We start from the raw sequence: 19,966 nt of genomic DNA, 5'->3' as shown, positions 1-19,966 counted from the left end.
TTCTAAATATATCTGTCAAGTCCATCTGATCCAATGTCTCATTCAGGGCCCTTGTTTCTTTATTAACCGTGTGTCTAGATGATCTATCTATTTCTGTAAGTGGTGTATTAAAGTCCCCTGCAATTACCACATTCTTATCAATAAGGTTGCTTATGTTTATGAGTAATTGTTTTATATATTTGGGGGCTCCGGTATTCGGTGCATAGACATTTATAATTGTTAGCTCTTCCTGATGGATAGACCCTGTAACTATTATATAATGTCCTTCTTCATCTCTTGTTACAGCCTTTAATTTAAAGTCTAGTTTGTCTGATATAAGTATGGCTACTCCAGCTTTCTTTTGGCTTCCAGTCGCATGATAAATAGTTCTCCATCCCCTCACTCTCAATCTAAAGGTGTCCTCAGGTCTAAAATGAGTCTCTTGTAGACAGCAAATAGATGGGTCTTGTTTTTTTATCCATTCTGATACCCTATGTCTTTTGGTTGGCGCATTTAATCCATTTACATTCAGTGTTATTATAGAAAGATACGGGTTTAGAGTCATTGTGATGTCTGTATGTTTTATGCTTATAGTGATGTCTCTGGGACTTTGTCTCACAGGGTCCCCCTTAGGATCTCTTGTAGGGCTGGTTTAGTGGTGACAAATTCCTTCAGTTTTTGTTTGTTTGGGAAGACCTTTATCTCTCCTTCTATTCTAAATGACAGACTTGCTGGATAAAGGATTCTCGGCTGCATATTTTTTCTGTCTAGCACCCTGAAAATCTCGTGCCAATTCTTTCTGGCCTGCCAAGTTTCAAAAGAGAGATCAGTCACGAGTCTTATAGGTCTCCCTTTATATGTGAGGGCACGTTTACCCCTTGCTGCTTTCAGAATTTTCTCTTTATCCTTGTATTTTGCCAGTTTCATTATGATATGTCGTGCAGAAGATCGATTCAAGTTACGTCTGAAGGGAGTTCTCTGTGCCTCTTGGATTTCAATGCCTTTTTCCTTCCCCAGTTCAGGGAAGTTCTCAGCTATTATTTCTTCAAGTACCCCTTCAGCACCGTTCCCTCTCTCTTCCTCCTCTGGGATACCAATTATGCGTATATTATTTCTTTTTAGTGTATCACTTAATTCTCTAATTTTCCCCTCATACTCCTGGATTTTTTTATCTCTCTTTTTCTCAGCTTCCTCTTTTTCCATAACTTTATCTTCTAGTTCACCTATTCTCTCCTCTGCCTCTTCAAGCCGAGCTGTGGTGGTTTCCATTTTGTTATGCATTTCGTTTAAAGCGTTTTTCAGCTCCTCGTGACTGTTCCTTAGTCCCTTGATCTCTGTAGCAAGAGATTCTCTGCTGTCCTGTATACTGTTTTCAAGCCCAGCGATTAATTTTATGACTATTATTCTAAATTCACTTTCTGTTATGTTATTTAAGTCCTTTTTGATCAGCTCATTAGCTGTTGTTATTTCCTGGAGATTCTTCTGAGGGGAATTCTTCCGCTTGGTCATTTTGGATAGTCCCTGGCGTGGTGAGGACCTGCAGGGCACTTCCCCTGTGCTGTGGTGTATAACTGGAGTTGGTGGGCGGGGCCGCAGTCAGACCTGATGTCTGCCCCCAGCCCACCGCTGGGGCCACAGTCAGACTGGTGTGTGCCTTAAGAAATGGAAAGACATTCCCTGCTCATGGATTGGAAAAATAAATATTGTCAAAATGTCAATACTACCCAAAGCTATCTACACATTCAATGCAATCCCAATCAAAATTGCACCAGCATTCTTCTCGAAACTAGAACAAGCAATCCTAAAATTCATATGGAACCACAAAAGGCCCCGAATAGCCAAAGGAATTTTGAAGAAGAAGACCAAAGCAGGAGGCATCACAATCCCAGACTTTAGCCTCTACTACAAAGCTGTCATCATCAAGACAGCATGGTATTGGCACCAAAACAGACACATAGACCAATGGAATAGAATAGAAACCCCAGAACTAGACCCACAAACGTATGGCCAACTCATCTTTGACAAAGCAGGAAAGAACATCCAATGGAAAAAAGACAGCCTCTTTAACAAATGGTGCTGGGAGAACTGGACAGCAACATGCAGAAGGTTGAAACTAGACCACTTTCTCACACCATTCACAAAAATAAACTCAAAATGGATAAAGGACCTAAATGTGAGACAGGAAACCATCAAAACCTTAGAGGAGAAAGCAGGAAAAGACCTCTCTGACCTCAGCCGTAGCAATCTCTTACTCGACACATCCCCAAAGGCAAGGGAATTAAAAGCAAAAGTGAATTACTGGGACCTTATGAAGATAAAAAGCTTCTGCACAGCCAAGGAAACAACCAACAAAACTAAAAGGCAACCAACGGAATGGGAAAAGATATTCGCAAATGACATATCGGACAAAGGGCTAGTTTCCAAAATCTATAAAGAGCTCACCAAACTCCACACCCGAAAAACAAATAACCCAGTGAAGAAATGGGCAGAAAACATGAATAGACACTTCTCTAAAGAAGACATCCGGATGGCCAACAGGCACATGAAAAGATGTTCAGCGTCGCTCCTTATCAGGGAAATACAAATCAAAACCACACTCAGGTATCACCTCACGCCAGTCAGAGTGGCCAAAATGAACAAATCAGGAGACTATAGATGCTGGAGAGGATGTGGAGAAACGGGAACCCTCTTGCACTGTTGGTGGGAATGCAAATTGGTGCAGCCGCTCTGGAAAGCAGTGTGGAGGTTCCTCAGAAAATTAAAAATAGACCTACCCTATGACCCAGCAATAGCACTGCTAGGAATTTATCCAAGGGATACAGGAGCACTGATGCATAGGGGCACTTGTACCCCAATGTTCATAGCAGCACTCTCAACAATAGCCAAATTATGGAAAGAGCCTAAATGTCCATCAACTGATGAATGGATAAAGAAATTGTGGTTTATATACACAATGGAATATTACGTGGCAATGAGAAAAAATGAAATATGGCCTTTCGTAGCAACGTGGATGGAACTGGAGAGTGTGATGCTAAGTGAAATAAGCCATACAGAGAAAGACAGATACCATATGGTTTCACTCTTATGTGGATCCTGAGAAACTTCACAGGAACCCATGGGGGAGGGGAAGGGAAAAAAAAAAAAAAAGAGGTTAGAATGGGAGAGAGCCAAAGCATAAGAGACTTAAAAACTGAGAACAAACTGAGGGTTGATGGGGGGTGGGAGGGAGGAGAGGGTGGGTGATGGGTATTGAGGAGGGCACCTTTTGGGATGAGCACTGGGTGTTGTATGGAAACCAATTTGTCAATAAATTTCATAAAAAAAAAAAAATTGAATTGAATGACATTAAAAAACCTAACCAAAAAAAAAATAAGTATTTTGGGGTTAAAGAGGTCAAAATATAATCTGACAAATGTGGTTTTGTGCCTAGAAAATCAAATTACACTAAATAATGCAGACAATTTCCTATAATCCACAGAACTCTGGAGTCCCATCCACAGGCTGCCTGCTGTTTAAGGTTCAGAGGAAAAATAGGCTGAAAAAAAATCCACACAATAGAGAAAAAATATATAAAAACAAAATTAGAATATCTATTAAGTTTAGAGTAGTTTTATTTTCATGTATAGAAAAGGGCATATTAATCCATATTATTTATTTTAAAAATACCACAAGGCCATTGAAGAGTTATAACACTTTCTTGAAGATCAATTGAAAAACTACCCAAGGTGGCAATTTATTCATTTTGATTTATTTAATTCAACAATTTCCCTTAGGCTTTAACACTTGAACAGATTTTAATAAGATAACTTTTTTTGAAATTAAACAGAATGACACTAAAACAGTGATACGAATTCCCCATGTAGCCTCACAAAAAGCAGTAACCTGACCTATATGTTGCTTACCTCATGAGAATATTTGATACAAAAATAAGGAGCATTATTACTAACAAATCTGTCTGCAATTTGTTCTCTGTTGTTCTCACAGCACCTTTCCTCTGGTCATCTACCAAACATTTCTATCAGAAAATCAGCTCTTAATCAGGAGTGCTTTTTATTTCATAATTAATACTTCATTTCCCTAATGAGTAGGTAGGTATGGGAGAATAGCACATCAAAGTCTATTTCAACTCCCAAATGTACCCTCATGGACTACAAAGGCTAGAAATCCATAAGTGGTATTGTCAGACCTTCTTGCACCTGGGGTTAGATGATCTCCTTGCAACTCAGCTTCTGGATGCTTTTTGACCATCAAAACAATTTATACGAACCCTGAATTCAGAACTTAATTAAACTATTTTAAATCTAGGCCTCCACAAGGGAAACAAAAGCAAAAATGAACTATTGGGACTTTATCAATATAAAAAGTTTCTGCACAGTGAAGGAAACAATTAACAAATCTTAGAGGCGGTCTACAGAACGGAAGAAGATATTTGCAAATGACATACTGGATAAAGGGTTAGTATCCAAAATCTATAACGGACTTATCAAACTCAACGCCTCCCCCAAAAACAAATAATCTAGTTAAGAAATGGGCAGAAGACATGAATAGACATTTTTCCAAAGAAGACATCCAGGTGTCTAATAGCCACATGAAAAGATTCTCAGCATCACTAATCATCAGGGAAATACAAATCAAAACCACAATGAGACCACCTCACATCTGTCAGAATGGCTAAAATTAACAACACAGGAAACAACAGATGTTGGCAAGGATGTGGAGAATGGGGAACCCTCTTGCACCATCGGTGGGAATGCAAACTGGTACAGCCAGTCTGGAAAACAGTATAGGGGTTCCTCAAAAAGATAAAAATAGAACTACCCTATGATCCAGCAAATGTACTCTTAGGTATTTATAGAAAGGATACAAAAATACAGATTTGAAGGGGTACACACACTTTGATGTTTATAGCAGCATGTTTATAGAACCTAAATGTCCATCAACTGATGAATGAATGAAGAAGTTGTGGTATATATATGTACAAAGGAATATTACTTAGCCATTAAAAAGAATGAAATCTTAAAAAAAAAAAAAGAATCTATGGGCACCATGGGCACCTGGGTGTCTCAGTCAGTTAAACATCGACTTCAGCTTGGGCCATGATCTCATGTTTTGTGGGTTCAAGCCTCACATTGGGCTCTGTGTGGATAACTCTGAACCTGGACCCTGCTTTTGGATTCTGTGTCTCTCTCTCACTCTGCCCCTCCCCTGCTTGCACTCTCTCTCTTTCAAAAGTGAATAAACATTAAAAAAATATGTGTAAAAATATTTTAAAAGGAATGAAATCTTGTCATTTCCAACAATGTTGATGGTGCTAGGGTGTGTTATGCTAAGCAAAGTCAGTCAATGAAAGATAAATACCATATGATTTCACTCATGTGTGGAATTTAAGAAATGAAACAGATGAGCATATGGGAAAGGGTAAAAAAGAGAGACAGAGAAAGGGAAAAAAAAACATTAGGAGAGTCTTAGAGAACAAACTGAGGGTTGGCAGAGGGGAGTGGGTGAGGTCTAGTCTAGATGGGTGATGGGTGTTGAGGAGGGCATTTATAATGAGGGGCACTGCGTGTTTCATGTAAGTGGTGAATCACCCAATTCAACTCCTGAAACCAATATCGCGCTGTAAATAACTAACTAGAATTTAAATAAAAATTTGAAAAGAAAAAAAACAATAAATCTGGGCCTCCAGATTGTTAATAAGAATCATAGGCGCTCCAGCATAGTTTTGGAGCTAACAGAATTCAACCAGAAGCCTGGTATTTCCTGAATCTAGGTTCTCATAGATTACAGATAGCCAAGGGAGAGCAACCTTGGAGCCAGCATCCATGATAGCTCTTGTACATCAGTGGTTTCCAGATTCTTTAGTGTCTAAATGGCTCAAAAATAGCAGCTCCCTTAGCAGAACAAGTCTATGTGCTGTTCAAAAAGTATCTATACATTCCAGCCTGGAGTCTGTCTTCTCTGACCATTCCAATATTTATGTAGATGCCTACATCCCTGCATTAGCTTCATGTCCACTAAATTTACCAGTTCATATTCTCTTATGTGCATCAAACATCGATTGATACACATGACCTAGAAGCAAAAGAAAATAAATTAGTGATAGTGTAATACAGAATGTTAACATTGTATACTTGTCTTCTCAGGCTGACATAAGAGAATACCAGGGACTGTGTGACTTAGACATCATTTTATTTTTTCATAGTTTTCAAAGTTGGAAGTCCAAGATCAAGAAGCTTGTAGGTTTGGTTTCTAGTTATACATCTTTTCCTGACTTGCAAAAGACTATTTTCTCTGTATTCTCAAATTTTCTTTGTGCATGTGCAGAGAGAGAGAGAGAGGTTTATGATGTCTCTTCCTCTTCTCATGAGGACATCAATATTTTCAGATTAGGGCCCCATCCTTATGAGTGTATTTAATCTTATTTACCAACATAAAGGCCTTATTTCAAATATAGTTACATTTGAGGTTAAGGCTTCGATATAGGAATTTGGGGAGAGGGGCACAATTCAACCAACAGCTTATTTTCATATTGTATACCATATGATGCTTTCAAATGTGTACACGCACACACACACACACACACACACACACACCCTCTCAACCTGAAATATACAAAAATAGAGACCACTACCCTCTTTCATGAATGACGATCATTGTTACAGTAATCTATAGTACCCTTGACGCTGGAGAGAGTGAATTTTCTCTCTATGGTCGATGGCTATAATCTGTGATGCCTAGAAGTGCACCTGGTATTTAATATGTGCTTAACAATATTTGTTAATATTGGTTGCCAAATTCTCATCTTCCTACCTAAATTATTTTCCTTCTATAGCCTTCAAGAACTTTCTTGTCTCTTCATTTTAATAATCTGTCAACACTGTAGCACCAACATAGTTAAAAATAAAGCAATCATATTACACTCACTGTTATCATAGCCACCTGTAGGATAAATATCAAGACTTAACATAGCCTTTTTTTTAATGTAAGAACCTGACAGTCTGCTCACAAATATATCTCATTCTTCCTTTTCTGTTGCTGTTGGAGCCAGAACTCAACAAAAGCTTTAGTATCAGTCCATCTGACAATTTTGTTGACTCTACTTTGAAAATATTTGTGATTTATCATTTCTAACTACCTATCTCCACCACCCTTTTTAAACCCCTCTACCTTCTCTTGGATCAACGCAACAATCTCCAAAAAAAGTTCTCCTTGTTTCAGCTCATCTTCTAATTTTCAAGAATAGTCCCATTAAGGGGCGCCTGGGTGGCACAGTCGGTTAAGCGTCCGACTTCGGCCAGGTCACGATCTCCTGGCCCGTGAGTTCGAGCCCCGCGTCAGGCTCTGGGATGTCAGGCTCTGGGCTGATGGCTCAGAGCCTGGAGCCTGTTTCCGATTCTGTGTCTCCCTCTCTCTCTGCCCCTCCCCCGTTCATGCTCTGTCTCTCTCTGTCCCAAAAATAAATAAATGTTGAAAAAAAAATTAAAAAAAAAAAGAATAGTCCCATTAAAATTATGTCCAAACATGGTTAACACCTTTCCAAAAATGCCATATTAGTTACCTTTCTCGCTCATATTAAAAGCTAAAATACTTATGGGGCTCTCGGAGGCCTTCCACTATGTGTAGTAATGAGTCAGTGTATTAACACTGACTCCAGCCTGATTTGCTGCCTGTACCCTCATTGCACCCAGGCATCACGGTCTCCTTGCCCTCTGCAAACAACTCACAGATACTGTGTCTGTTCATTCCATTATTTAAAAGTACCTGCTTGAATAGCAACTTTATGTTCTTGAGGTTTTGTTTGAAAGTCATCAACCATTAATAGTCTTTGTCCATGTAAGACTTCATATCTAGAAGGAAAATTTTGCTTACTTCCTGTTTACTGTTTATATTATTTGAATGCTATTTAAGATGGTCCAACTACATTTATGTCTCCATTTGCTTTATGTAAAATTTTAAATATCTAAAATGATAATTTTAATGTTCATTTTCTGCTATATCTGTGCAAAATGTGTTATGTTTCTACAGTAAAAATTATGCAAAGAACCCAGTCCTTACTTTCTATTCATCTTCTAGAGATAACTTTTTGCTAAGCTAACATAAATGTATTAACTTTAGATTTGGTTTTTTGGTTAAAGTCTCTATATCTTATTTTGAAGTACAATTAGGCCTACTTTATATTTTCATCTATTTCTCATCATGGGTGACGTAAAACATGTTTATCCAAATATAACCCATTAAAATGATCAATAAACAAGTCTCGGATGGAGCATGTGCAAAAACATAACTACAGAAACTGAATATGCCAATAAGTGCAACTTACATAGTAGTATGTATGTAATGCATATTTATTTTTAGATAAAAGCATGTGGAGAATGGAATCTTTATCTTAAAGAATTTAGACAAAATTTCCCTGTCACTAAAATGTCCAGTGGAATATGAGAGACTTATGGAGGATCCAGTAATAATGAATGTCTCTTAAATGTTTGTATCTGTTGAATATAGCTATTTTATATATCAAATCGTTTGTTTGGTTAATGTTGAATATGTGGTGTGTTGGGGCGCCTGGGTGGCGCAGTCGGTTAAGCGTCCGACTTCAGCCAGGTCACGATCTCGCGGTCCTTGAGTTCGAGCCCCGCATCAGGCTCTGGGCTGATGGCTCGGAGCCTGGAGCCTGTTTCCAATTCTGTGTCTCCCTCTCTCTCTGCCCCTCCCCCGTTCATGCTCTGTCTCTCTCTGTCCCAAAAATAAATAAAAATGTAAAAAAAAAATATATGTGGTGTGTTTAAAACGAGTTAAATAATATTCAGCATCTTAAATAAGGATGTCTATGTGGAAGTTGATTTCTTAAAGGACAATTTTCTGACTTGTCCTTTATCATTTGTATGTTTTGAATGGTATGTAAGATTGTGTAATTAATAATAGCTATGATTACCTTGGGTTTTGCAAAATTTTAGAATTATGCAATGTAGAAGAGAAGAGGATTAGAGTGTATAAAATAGAATGTTGATTAAAATGCTTGTATTAATATTTGGCAATCTACATTTTAGCAAAGGGTCTGAGTAGGAAAATAATAAAATAATTTTGATCATTTTATAATAGTAACAACTGTAAAAATTAAAGTTACTATTAGGTGAATTTTTTTTTTCATTCAGGTTTATATCTTATGGAAATAATGCCATAGTGTTTGTTGAAAATGGTTTGGCATTTTAATGCATTTTGAAAATCTGATATGCTAATTTTCATATATAAGTTATGCATTTCTGGTTGGCCAAATAACTTTGCATCCTTCAGTAAAAGAACATATTACATTAGTTGGATTATCATTTTTGTTTTTTTCCCTACTCCAACACATAACAATTATATAGCACATGCTTCCCTCATCTAGGGCCCAGAGTTAAAAAAAGATAGTTAACAAAGGGGAATATACATATTACATGTGATATAATACATATTACATAATATATATTATAAATACTACATAATGCATATGTATAATGTACATATGCACAATACATATTACATATATATGGATGCATATATGTATGTATGCATGCATATGTATGTATATATATGTATGTATATAAGTGTGTATGCATATATATGCATGTATGCATGCATATGTATATATGTATGCACATATGTGTATGTATTTATGTATATATGCATGCGTATGTGTATGTATATTCATATATGTATGCACATATATGTATGTATGTGTGTGTATATATACATATACATATATATATATACACACACACACACACACACATACACACACATACACTTTATTTATTTATTTATTTATTTACTTATTTATTTGGTTTGCCTTTTTTCCACTGATTTACTCCTGGTTTGGAATGTGAACCTGGATACAATATAATAACTGATAATACACACTAAAGACTAAAGAAATCAGCTAACAGTAACTGCCAGTAATTTTATTATCTCATCCTTTTGTGTTATAACCAAAGAGTGATTATCATGAAACAAAGTGTCCCATCAATCAAGGTAAAATCCCTCAGGAGTGTTTCTTCTGACATCCACAGTAGTGGTGGAAGTTAATCCTACCAAAAGAGATTGAAGAACACTGGGTAATAGAGATAGGTTTAATGGACTTTGAGCACAAATCCTATTATTTAACTGGCAAGCTGTTTTGTTATATTCTGATGAATCTGACTTTCCTTTGCCTCTAATTCCCAAAGCTTGGTTATGGTCACGACTAACTACTTATGACTCCAAATCACTTCCTCTGCCTACGATCTATAGGATGGCTACATTACAATTTAATTCTGACCTCTCAACAAGAATCTTACTTCAATGTGAGAGTCACACAATGCATAGCTATTTCACTCACCATTTGTGTGGAAGCATAACCAGTCACTGGTATAGACAACTAGAATTATTTATGCTACTCCCATGAAATGTCTACCTTAAAAACATATATAGAAACAATAAATGCATGCTTTGGTGACATAACCCTAAACCTATATTTAACAGAAAACCTAAAAATAGCATTGTAGAGAAGTTTGACACTTTTACACCCTTTTAAACTTGCTACCAAGACTTCATGTTACAACTGATTAAGGAGAAAAGAGAAAAAGAGATTTCTTTTCAACTGAAGTATTCTGCTTAACAGTTTATACTAAGAAGTCACATTGAAACTCAAGAAAAACCTTTAAGAAAACCTCTGGAGATAATCCTTAAACTGTACCTATTGTATTAACAGATAAAAGTAACTCAAAATAAAGTCTCTTCAGTAAGGGTTGCATAGGAATGTGGAGCCCATTACAGCTGAGATACCAGAAAATAAAAATTGTTCGTTCTGCTATTAACGATCTGAAAGACATGATAGAAAAAGTCTTTCTCAACCAACCAATCCCAGATATCTTACAAAGAAAAACTGGTATCGCAAAACCAGAAGAACACCCTTATATAGATACTAAAATATGGACTATGTAGTTTACATACAAACATCTTATTCCTTTTTAGTGACATTTGAATACTTGGTTATTTCTACAAAAATGAACTGTTCGACTCTTAAGATCAGAATATGATGGGTGCATTTTTATGGTTACACCAAGAGAATGGAACAGTCATCTACATGGTTACACTCAGCTAGTGCTTGGCTGGTGCTAGAACATTCATGATGGCCTCTCAATCTCTCTGGCACTATGTTTTCACTCTTAATTCAGTAGTAAATCCTAAAATATTTTTGTAGCACAAAGGCTGATTTCTAAAAGGAAATATTCCTAGAGAACACACCACAATGTGAAGATGCTTATCCTATATCTGCCTATTTATGTTTTCTAATTTCCCAACGACCAAAGCAGGGAAAATTGCCAAATTCAGAGTCAATGTGGCAAATGACTAAAGAAAGGCAGAATACTGGGAGTGATGGTACATTGGCCCAAGCAATGTAAGTAGTTAATTGCAATGTATTTATGCTTCAATTGCTTTCCGTTACTTGTAAATCGTTAACATACTTAATTCATATTCAATTTTAAAAATTCAATTTCAGGCTTCTTTTTTGAGTGTGATTCAATGTTCCCTTGTTTCTACTATCTCTCACCTGATCTTGTTTTCTTACGTGTTTTATGATTTTTCACTATGAGCTTATTTTCCATGGAACTTTATCCGTGGAAATTCTTTTGAGCATGCAGACTTCCTTCAAATGACTTGTATTTACTCTGGGTCTTATTATTTTTTCAACCAGCCAGGTTATCTGAATTTAGCATGAAGAACTATTACAGATAGCTTATCATTATTAATTCTCAGGGAAAGTTTTTTCTTCATATCAAGCTCTTCATTTTGAGAAAGACATATTTTTTTTTCTTGTCTGTTTGTTTGTTTGTTTGTTTTTTGATCTAGCTTTGGGTGTGAGAAAGTGACCTTATGTTTACTGCATGCTTGGCCTGTAGTTATAATTTGAAGTCTCAACTGTATTTATAAATTCCACTAAAAGGCTTACCATCCTGAGCCAGTCCCAGAAATACATAAAAAATAAATCTCAATTTCCTTAGGTTTTATTTTATAATGCCCTTAGGGCAAGTAGTTTGTTCTAGTAAAATGCCATTTATCTTTCTTCTTCCTTTCTTTAAATTAGTTTTTGGTCTCAGGATTCCCTATTTCCTTGCTAGTTCCTTAATGCAATTACAGAATTGGTTCATATTTATATATTTATTTATTTATTTTTTTTTTATGTATTATTAATTTAAAAATTTTTATATGGTGTTTTTAATCCTTTTCAGCAGAAGGATTGTCATGTATAGATTATAGCCTTATGTGGGAAATAGAGGATAAGATTACTTCTTTTAAAAATGTTTCTAAACTGGGGCACTTGGGTGGCTCAGTCGGTTAAGCATCCAAATTTGGCTTAGGTCATGATCTTGTTGTTCCTGAGTTTGCTGAAAGCTGACAGCTCAGAGCCTGGAGCCTGCTTTGGATTCTGTGTTTCCCACTCTCTCTGCCCCTCCCCCACTCACACTATCTCTCTCTCTCTCTCTCTCAAAAATAAATAAGCATTAAACACTGTTTCAAAATTGTTTTTAGATTAAACATATATAAAAGAAGAAAGAATAATTTTTGTCGAGTCTTACTGAGATTCAACCATTATAAAGATTTTATAACATTGCTTCATCTATTCACATTTTCCAAAGTATTTTAATTTAATTTTACTTTTATTTTCAGAGATGGTGGGAGAGTGCATGCATGAATGGAGGAGGGGCAGAGGGAGAAGGAGAGAGAGAGTCTCAAGCAGGTTCCATGCACAGTAAGGAGCCTGAGATGGGGTTTGATCTCATGACTGTGAGATCATGACCTGAGCTGAAATCAAGAGTCAGAGTGACACCTGGGTAGCTCAGTCAGTTAAGCGTCTGACTCCGGTTCAGGTCATAATCTTGTGGGTTTGAGCCCCGTGTGGGGCTCTGTGCTGACAGCTCAGAGCCTGGAGCCTGCTTTGGATTCTGGGTCTCCCTCTCTCTCTGCCACTCCCCCACTGGCTCTCTCTCTCTTTCTCTCTCTCTCTCAAAAATAAATAAACATTAAAAAATGTTAAAAAGATGGGGCGCCTGGGTGGCGCAGTCGGTTAAGCGTCCGACTTCAGCCAGGTCACGATCTCGCAGTCCGGGAGTTCGAGCCCCGCGTCGGGCTCTGGGCTGATGGCTCAGAGCCTGGAGCCTGTTTCCGATTCTGTGTCTCCCTCTCTCTCTGCCCCTCCCCGTTCATGCTCTGTCTCTCTCTGTCCCAAAAATAAATAAACGTTGAAAAAAAAATTTAAAAAAAATGTTAAAAAGAAAATAAAAGAGTTGTATACTCAACCAACTGAGCCACCCAGGTGCCCCCAAAATATTTAAAGAAAATCTCTACCTGTGTATCACTTTACCCTGTATACTTGTACAAGCATCTTGTTAATATGGCTTTCCTTGCATCATAACAGAGTCCTTTCTGTAAGGAACAATATTGAAATTAACTACTTTGTATCATCTAATATCATGTTCATTTTCAAATGCCCCCCTTACCTCAAAAAATGACTTTTTGTAGCTTATTCAAAACAGAATCAGTGTTCACATTATATGCATTATAGTTTTTAGGCGTTTTAATCTAAAACTCTCTCCATCCTCTGCATTTTTTCCCTTTGTCTTGTTGAAGATGATATTTCTATAAAAAATACTATTTTTGTTCATGCACTTTGTAAGCAACTTTAATTCTGCTTTTGTGTTTCTCCATATCTGTTCATGTAGAAATTGCCGTGGAACACATTTTGCCAACCGATGGAGGTTTCTACATCCCCATCTGGCCTGACCTCTCAATAGTGAACGTACATCTAGGGAGAGACTGATCAGTAATCACCCCAGCAGAGGAAGTGGATATTGAGTGAGAAGCATGAGGTGAGCATGAAGATCAGAAATTACAAAGCAGAAAGTATATTGAAAACAAAGAATACAATTTTCTCAGCTAATGATAATGCTATACAAATGCTAATGTTATATAAATATAAACATACGACCCCCCATGAAACCAGCTCAAAATGCATATTGTATGTAAAAATCTGATCTTCTATGAAAATCACCATGTTAAGTATGGAGTTTTGTGTTAATCTGTGTGAAATATACCATATTACACGCATATGAGACATTGGTAGAGGTTAATTCATTTGAACTATTTATAAAGAGCTTATTATGTACACAATACTCAGTATTGATGATAATACAAGCCATCATTTATTGAACACTACTAATAGATTCACTCACATTGATGAATAATCTAACAGTGTAAAAACTATTCCCTCCTTTCTGACGTCCAAGATTTTAATGAATATATAGATGGTTGCATGGGCACTGAGTGGAGGACGTAGCATTTAAACCCTGGCTGGATTGCAGTATGTCTTTACTACTTTTTGGGGATCTTGTTCTTTACCTTCCAAAGACACTCTCATTAGAAGAAAATACCAGTAATTCCTTGCAGTATAGAACAGATTTTTTTTTCTTTTATGAAAAGCAATTTCCAAAATATCTTTCTTTTTTTATTTTGTTCAATTAAAAATTTCTTTTCATGTTTATTTTTTATAGGAGGGAGAGAGACAGACAGACAGACAGAGCAGGAGCAGGAGAGGTTGTAGAGAGACAGAGACAGAATCCGAAGCAGGATCCAGGCTGTCAGCACAGAGCCCAACGCGGGGCTTGAATTCATGAGCAGTGAGATCATGACCTGAGCTGAAGTTGGACGCTTAACTGATTGAGCCACCCAGGCACCCCCAAAATATCTTTCTAATTTATCCAGTGTTTCTTACATAGTTACAGTAGAGAAAACTTTTCATTTTCTGGTATCAGTTCTGCAACCTGGCAGATAAAATAAACGAGCTAGATTTGAGTAAATTAGCCTGGGAACAGCATCGTTCTGAAAGAGGGTAGAGATAATGCACAAGAATTTTTGTTTAAATGTGATACTTCAATAACAGTAAATATAATTATCACGAAAAGTAAATGAGTCCAAATCACCTATTTCCAGATAAAGTTTTCTCCTAAATTGAGCTAAGAGATAAGAATCTTGTTCTTCATATTCTCTCTTTTTTTTTTTTGTTGATGACTTTGTGAACACAATGTAAGCGTTCTGTGTTCCATTCTTTCAATTGTGCCTGCCTTTCTTCCTCCTGATTTCTTCCCCAATGAAAGGAACATGTAATCCAACAATGAACTTGTTCAAACTTTAACTGCCTTTACTTCCTTTGAACCAAAAGAGGTTTGAGGAATAAAGAGTTTTTGACATAAAATTTAAACCCATCGTAGATAAGTGAATTGACTAGGGAGAAATTGTTTTAGGAAAAAAATCAAGGTCAATGAAAATGGGAAGAACGTTAGAAATATTTGAAAGGAACATTCCCCATTATTTGTTCTTATGAATGTGACTTGTTAAATGCATTTCTTACACTGTTTGAAATATAAATATATTTTATTCGAAATAAACAAAAATGCTTTCACAGCACACCCGGTCACTTGGAAACAAACTTTCTTGACTGTTTTACTGAGCAAAAACAATGGTGAAGCACAAACATCCTTCCTTTTTTGACATGTACTTGGAGATTGGTAGGAAGAAACTATCTGGTTTTTTAAAACCTGACCTTCCCTTAAGGCCTGGTCATAGAAGCGTAAAAAATGAAAATGAATCCAGCATTACCAGTTGTCAGATCCTAACGCTGTCACCTCTGTATTCTGAGATCACACATACACCTGCCAATATACCTGGGCAGGGTTGCTATCCCAGTTACATTTGAGTTCTTGGCAGGCATTACTGAGGAAGAGTAATTTGGAACAAGTTTTACGTCCTATTTAGAGCAAATCACTAGTATTCCCATAAATGACAGGTTGCAATAGGAAGATATCTCCTGGAATGTATCATTTTCTCTTTGGTTCAGTTTTAGTTTTTGTTTGTGATTTACATAACTTTGATTCATTTGCTTGTAGCACAATACAACACAAAGTATCAAAGCACAAGATACCTATTATTCCTTCAACAGCTGCATTTTTCAAGGTTTATTCTCTACTACATCCCTAGTATGTCAGCAGTTCTTCAGTAATAGAAAATAGTAATAAATGGGCAAAACTCTTCTAAAAATGCAGATGTCCATAACTATAATGGTACTAGGTGGGAAAGGGACGATGAGGGAAGAGAAGAAGCAAACCCGTTCATGCCTAGGGAATGTGGTTCAGGTCTTTGGATTTAAAAGAACTGGGGCGCCTGGGTGGCTCAGTTGGTTAAGTGTCCGACTTCAGCTCAGGTCCTGATCTCATCGTTCCTGAGTTCGAACCCCATGTGGGGCTCTGTGCTGACAGCTCAGAGCCTGGAGTCTGCTTCGGATTCTGTGTCTCACTCTCTCTCTGCCCCTCCCCCGCGTGTACTCTGTGTCTTTCTCTCTCTCTTTCTCTCTCAAAAATAAACATAAAAAAATTTAAAAACAATTCCACAAGAGCACCTGGTGGCTCTGTGGGTTAAACATCGGTCTTTGGTTCAGGTCATGATCTCATGGTTCCTGAGTTGGAGCCTACATCTGTCTCTGCTGTCAGCACAGAGCCTAATTATATAATCTAATTATAGATATTTCACTAAATATCTCTTACATGCCCCAGAAGTACTCCATTCTAAGGACAGAGAAAAGACTAAAGGGCCGTCTCTTGCATGGCAGAATTTGCTTCAGTTCAAAGAAATTTTATGAGAATCTGGTGGCTCAGTCAATTAAGCATCCTACCCTTGGTTTCAACTCAGGTCATGATCTCATAGTTTGGAAGGTCAAGCCCCACATCGGGCTCCACACTGACAGCACAGAGCCTGCTTGGGATTTTCTCTCTTCCTCTTCTCTGCCTCTCTCATGTTCATTCTCTCTCTCTCTCTCTCTCAAAATTAATTATTTAATTAATTAATTACTTTTAAAAAGATATTTTACTGACGATGATATAGCAAAAGGCTTCTTGAATGTTTACTAAGTGCTTGAATGACTTAAGGATAAGTGAAAAAATATTCAGTTGAATATTACAGTTTGCAGTGAAGATTTATTTCCGTAACAGGTTTCAGAAGGATGAGATATATGCTTCAAAAATAGTGATTTTTTTCTTTATTTTTTTTTAAATTTTTTTTAACATTTATTTATTTTTGAGAGACAGAGCATGAGCAGGGGAGGGGCAGAGAGAGGGAGGGAAACACAGAATCCGAAGCAGGCTCCAGGCTCTGAGCTGTCAGAACAGAGCCTGATGCAAGGCTCAAACTCACAAACCATGAGTTCATGACCTGAGCTGAAGTCAGAAGTTCAACCGACTGAGCCACTCAGCTGCCCCTTTAATTTTTTTTTTTCTTAATGTTTATTTATGTTTGAGATAGGGAGATAGAGACAGAGCATGATCTGGGGAGGGGCAGAGAGAGAGGAAGACACAAAATCTGAAACAGGCTCCAGGCTCTGAGCTATTAGCACAGAACCTGAAGCTGGGCTTGAACCCATGAACCACAACATTAAAGTCAGAGCATAGGTCAGAGGCTTAACCAACTGAGCCACACAGGCACCCCTTGATTTTATTTGCTCCAATAATTTTTATAAAACATCTATCAGTTATTATATTTGCATTCAGTTACTCATCTTTCTCATTCTCCTTAACTATATATGATTTTACTCATTATCATGAAATCTATAGAATATATTTCCTGCCTGTATTTGAAAGATTGTGTGGGAGTGTGTGTGTGTTTGGGGGGGGGTGGTGAGAGAGAGATAGAGGGAGAGAGAGAGTGGGAGACAGAGAGAAACAGAGAGATGGGTTGGGGGGGAGAGGGAAGTTGATTGATTAATTTTATATATTTGATAATTCTATCTAGAAGGAGGGGGAAAACCTATAAAGAGCCCTTGAATAACAAGGGTAACATTTAGCGCAAAGCAAGCCCCAGTAAGAATTCCTTTAGGGAAGATAAACATCTTAAAAAATACTATTTTCAGACAAACTTCAATTAAATGACACAACCATTTCAAAGAAAAAGGCATAGCATCTCCTATATTGTGAATGGATTGAAAATGAATCTAAAATTCAAAAGTCTTGATGATGCTAGTTCAAGTTACGGCAAAGAGGAAAAAAATAAAAATAACACTTAAGGCTTGTAATATATTGCACATTTTTATTGTCCTAATCTTCTACACTTAGAATATTTTTATACTATGTTGCTTTAATATTTTATATTCCTGAACTCTAATCCAAGCTTCAGAAAATATTATGATTTATCTCATAGGATTATGATAAAATAGTAAATATCATGTATTGTTAGAGTCCATTTCAAGAATTAGAATCAATATATTATCTTTAAACTTATGTTTTTAAATTGAATGAATAAGGAATATTTTTGAAAATAGCAAAACTGTGAATTTTTATATCTAAAGTTTTAAATATTTTAGGTCATTTAATGTTTAAATGCTTTTAATATTTATTAAGCCACAAAGTATTCTGTAATTGCCTTTAAAAATATTATGTAATAATATTTTTCCAAAATGAGATGGAACCATAGCTGCTTCTATTACTCTTGAAGAATAGCTTTTTTTTTGTATTATTGTAATTATAAACCACACACATAAAGACAAAAATCTCTTTTTAACAATCCCCATTGGTGATTCACATTATTTGATTATTAGAAATATATAATTGTAATGAGTAAATTTCAGGAATACACTGCTAGTCAAAAACATCTGAACAATTTTTAATGAGGAAAGATACTCTGCATTTCATTACTGAGTTTGTAGACAAAAGACGTGCTCTGTTCTCACATGGAAAAGAGAATACTATCACAAAATATGTTCTCGCATTTTAAATTCACAACTCCTTGGATCTTCTTGTGATTCTGCTTTCACAGATTGGGATTTTGAATCTTTGAGATGACTGGTGTGGGAAGAGGGCAGAAGTTGAGAGTTTAGAGCTAATTTTACTTAAACATGCAGAAAAGAAATTGGGAGGTCTCCATTCCACTTACACTTTAGAATAAATGAGTGAACGGATGGATGAATAATAAATGCATACGGAATAAATAAATAAACGAATAAAAGAGAACTGTCTTAACATTAGCAAGAACCACACCAGGTGCCTAGCAGACAAGAGGTTTCCTTTGGCCACAGCAGGAAACAGATGGGGCCCCCAAAATTGGGAACATCCAAGCAGAATGTATTGACAAAAGACTTCACAAAGAGTCTTGGCTGTGCAATAAATAAGCTGCCGCAACTCTTAGACCCAAAGGAACAGTGTAGAGAAAAATCACACAAAGAAGCCCCCTTTGAGGGATACATCAGTCGAGGACAGAGCCACAGAGAGGCAACCTTGGGCAGTACTGGGTAAAAGCACTCTGATCTCCGCTTTCTCCCTGGTATCTCTACCAGGGCACCACTCAACAACCCAACAGAAGCAGAACGAGGGTGGAGTTCATAGAGGTCGGCGTTATGGGCCAGGAAGCTGAGTTTACAAATTGGGGTATGGATCCCAAGGGGCCAGCAACAGATACTTAGCCCAGAATACGCAAGTATATTTTGAATGGATGAATAAGCGATTGATAATAAATGACAGGTTCTCATTGTTTGTAGAGGGTTTGTTGGAAATACTGTGGGGAAACTAGCCACTCATCTCAGAGTAAATAAGTGCCTTAGATGTCTTATTTCTGTATAGGAAATCAGCATGATAAATATTTATATTAGTGGAATTTTAACACTATTAACATTGAAGCATTTTTAGGATTATAAATAAATGTTATGGTTATAGCCTTAGGGTTTTGGATATATCATTTATTAAAGTTTCTAACCTAATTTCATTTTTTAAATATTTCTTTTGACTAACTAACCGGTGAGATGCTTTGCCTGTTGTTTTAAGATAACAACACTAAAATTGATTCACAAAGCAAACAACTTTATCATAGCAGTGCTAATTAGAAATAATGTTTTTAAATATGTCAAACGAGGAACAATGTGACTTCCCAAATTAAA

The sequence above is a fragment of the Prionailurus viverrinus genome, chromosome A1, assembly GCF_022837055.1.
Source record: "Prionailurus viverrinus isolate Anna chromosome A1, UM_Priviv_1.0, whole genome shotgun sequence".
Classification (NCBI taxonomy): Eukaryota; Metazoa; Chordata; class Mammalia; order Carnivora; family Felidae; genus Prionailurus; species Prionailurus viverrinus.
This window is presented reverse-complemented; position numbering follows the sequence as displayed.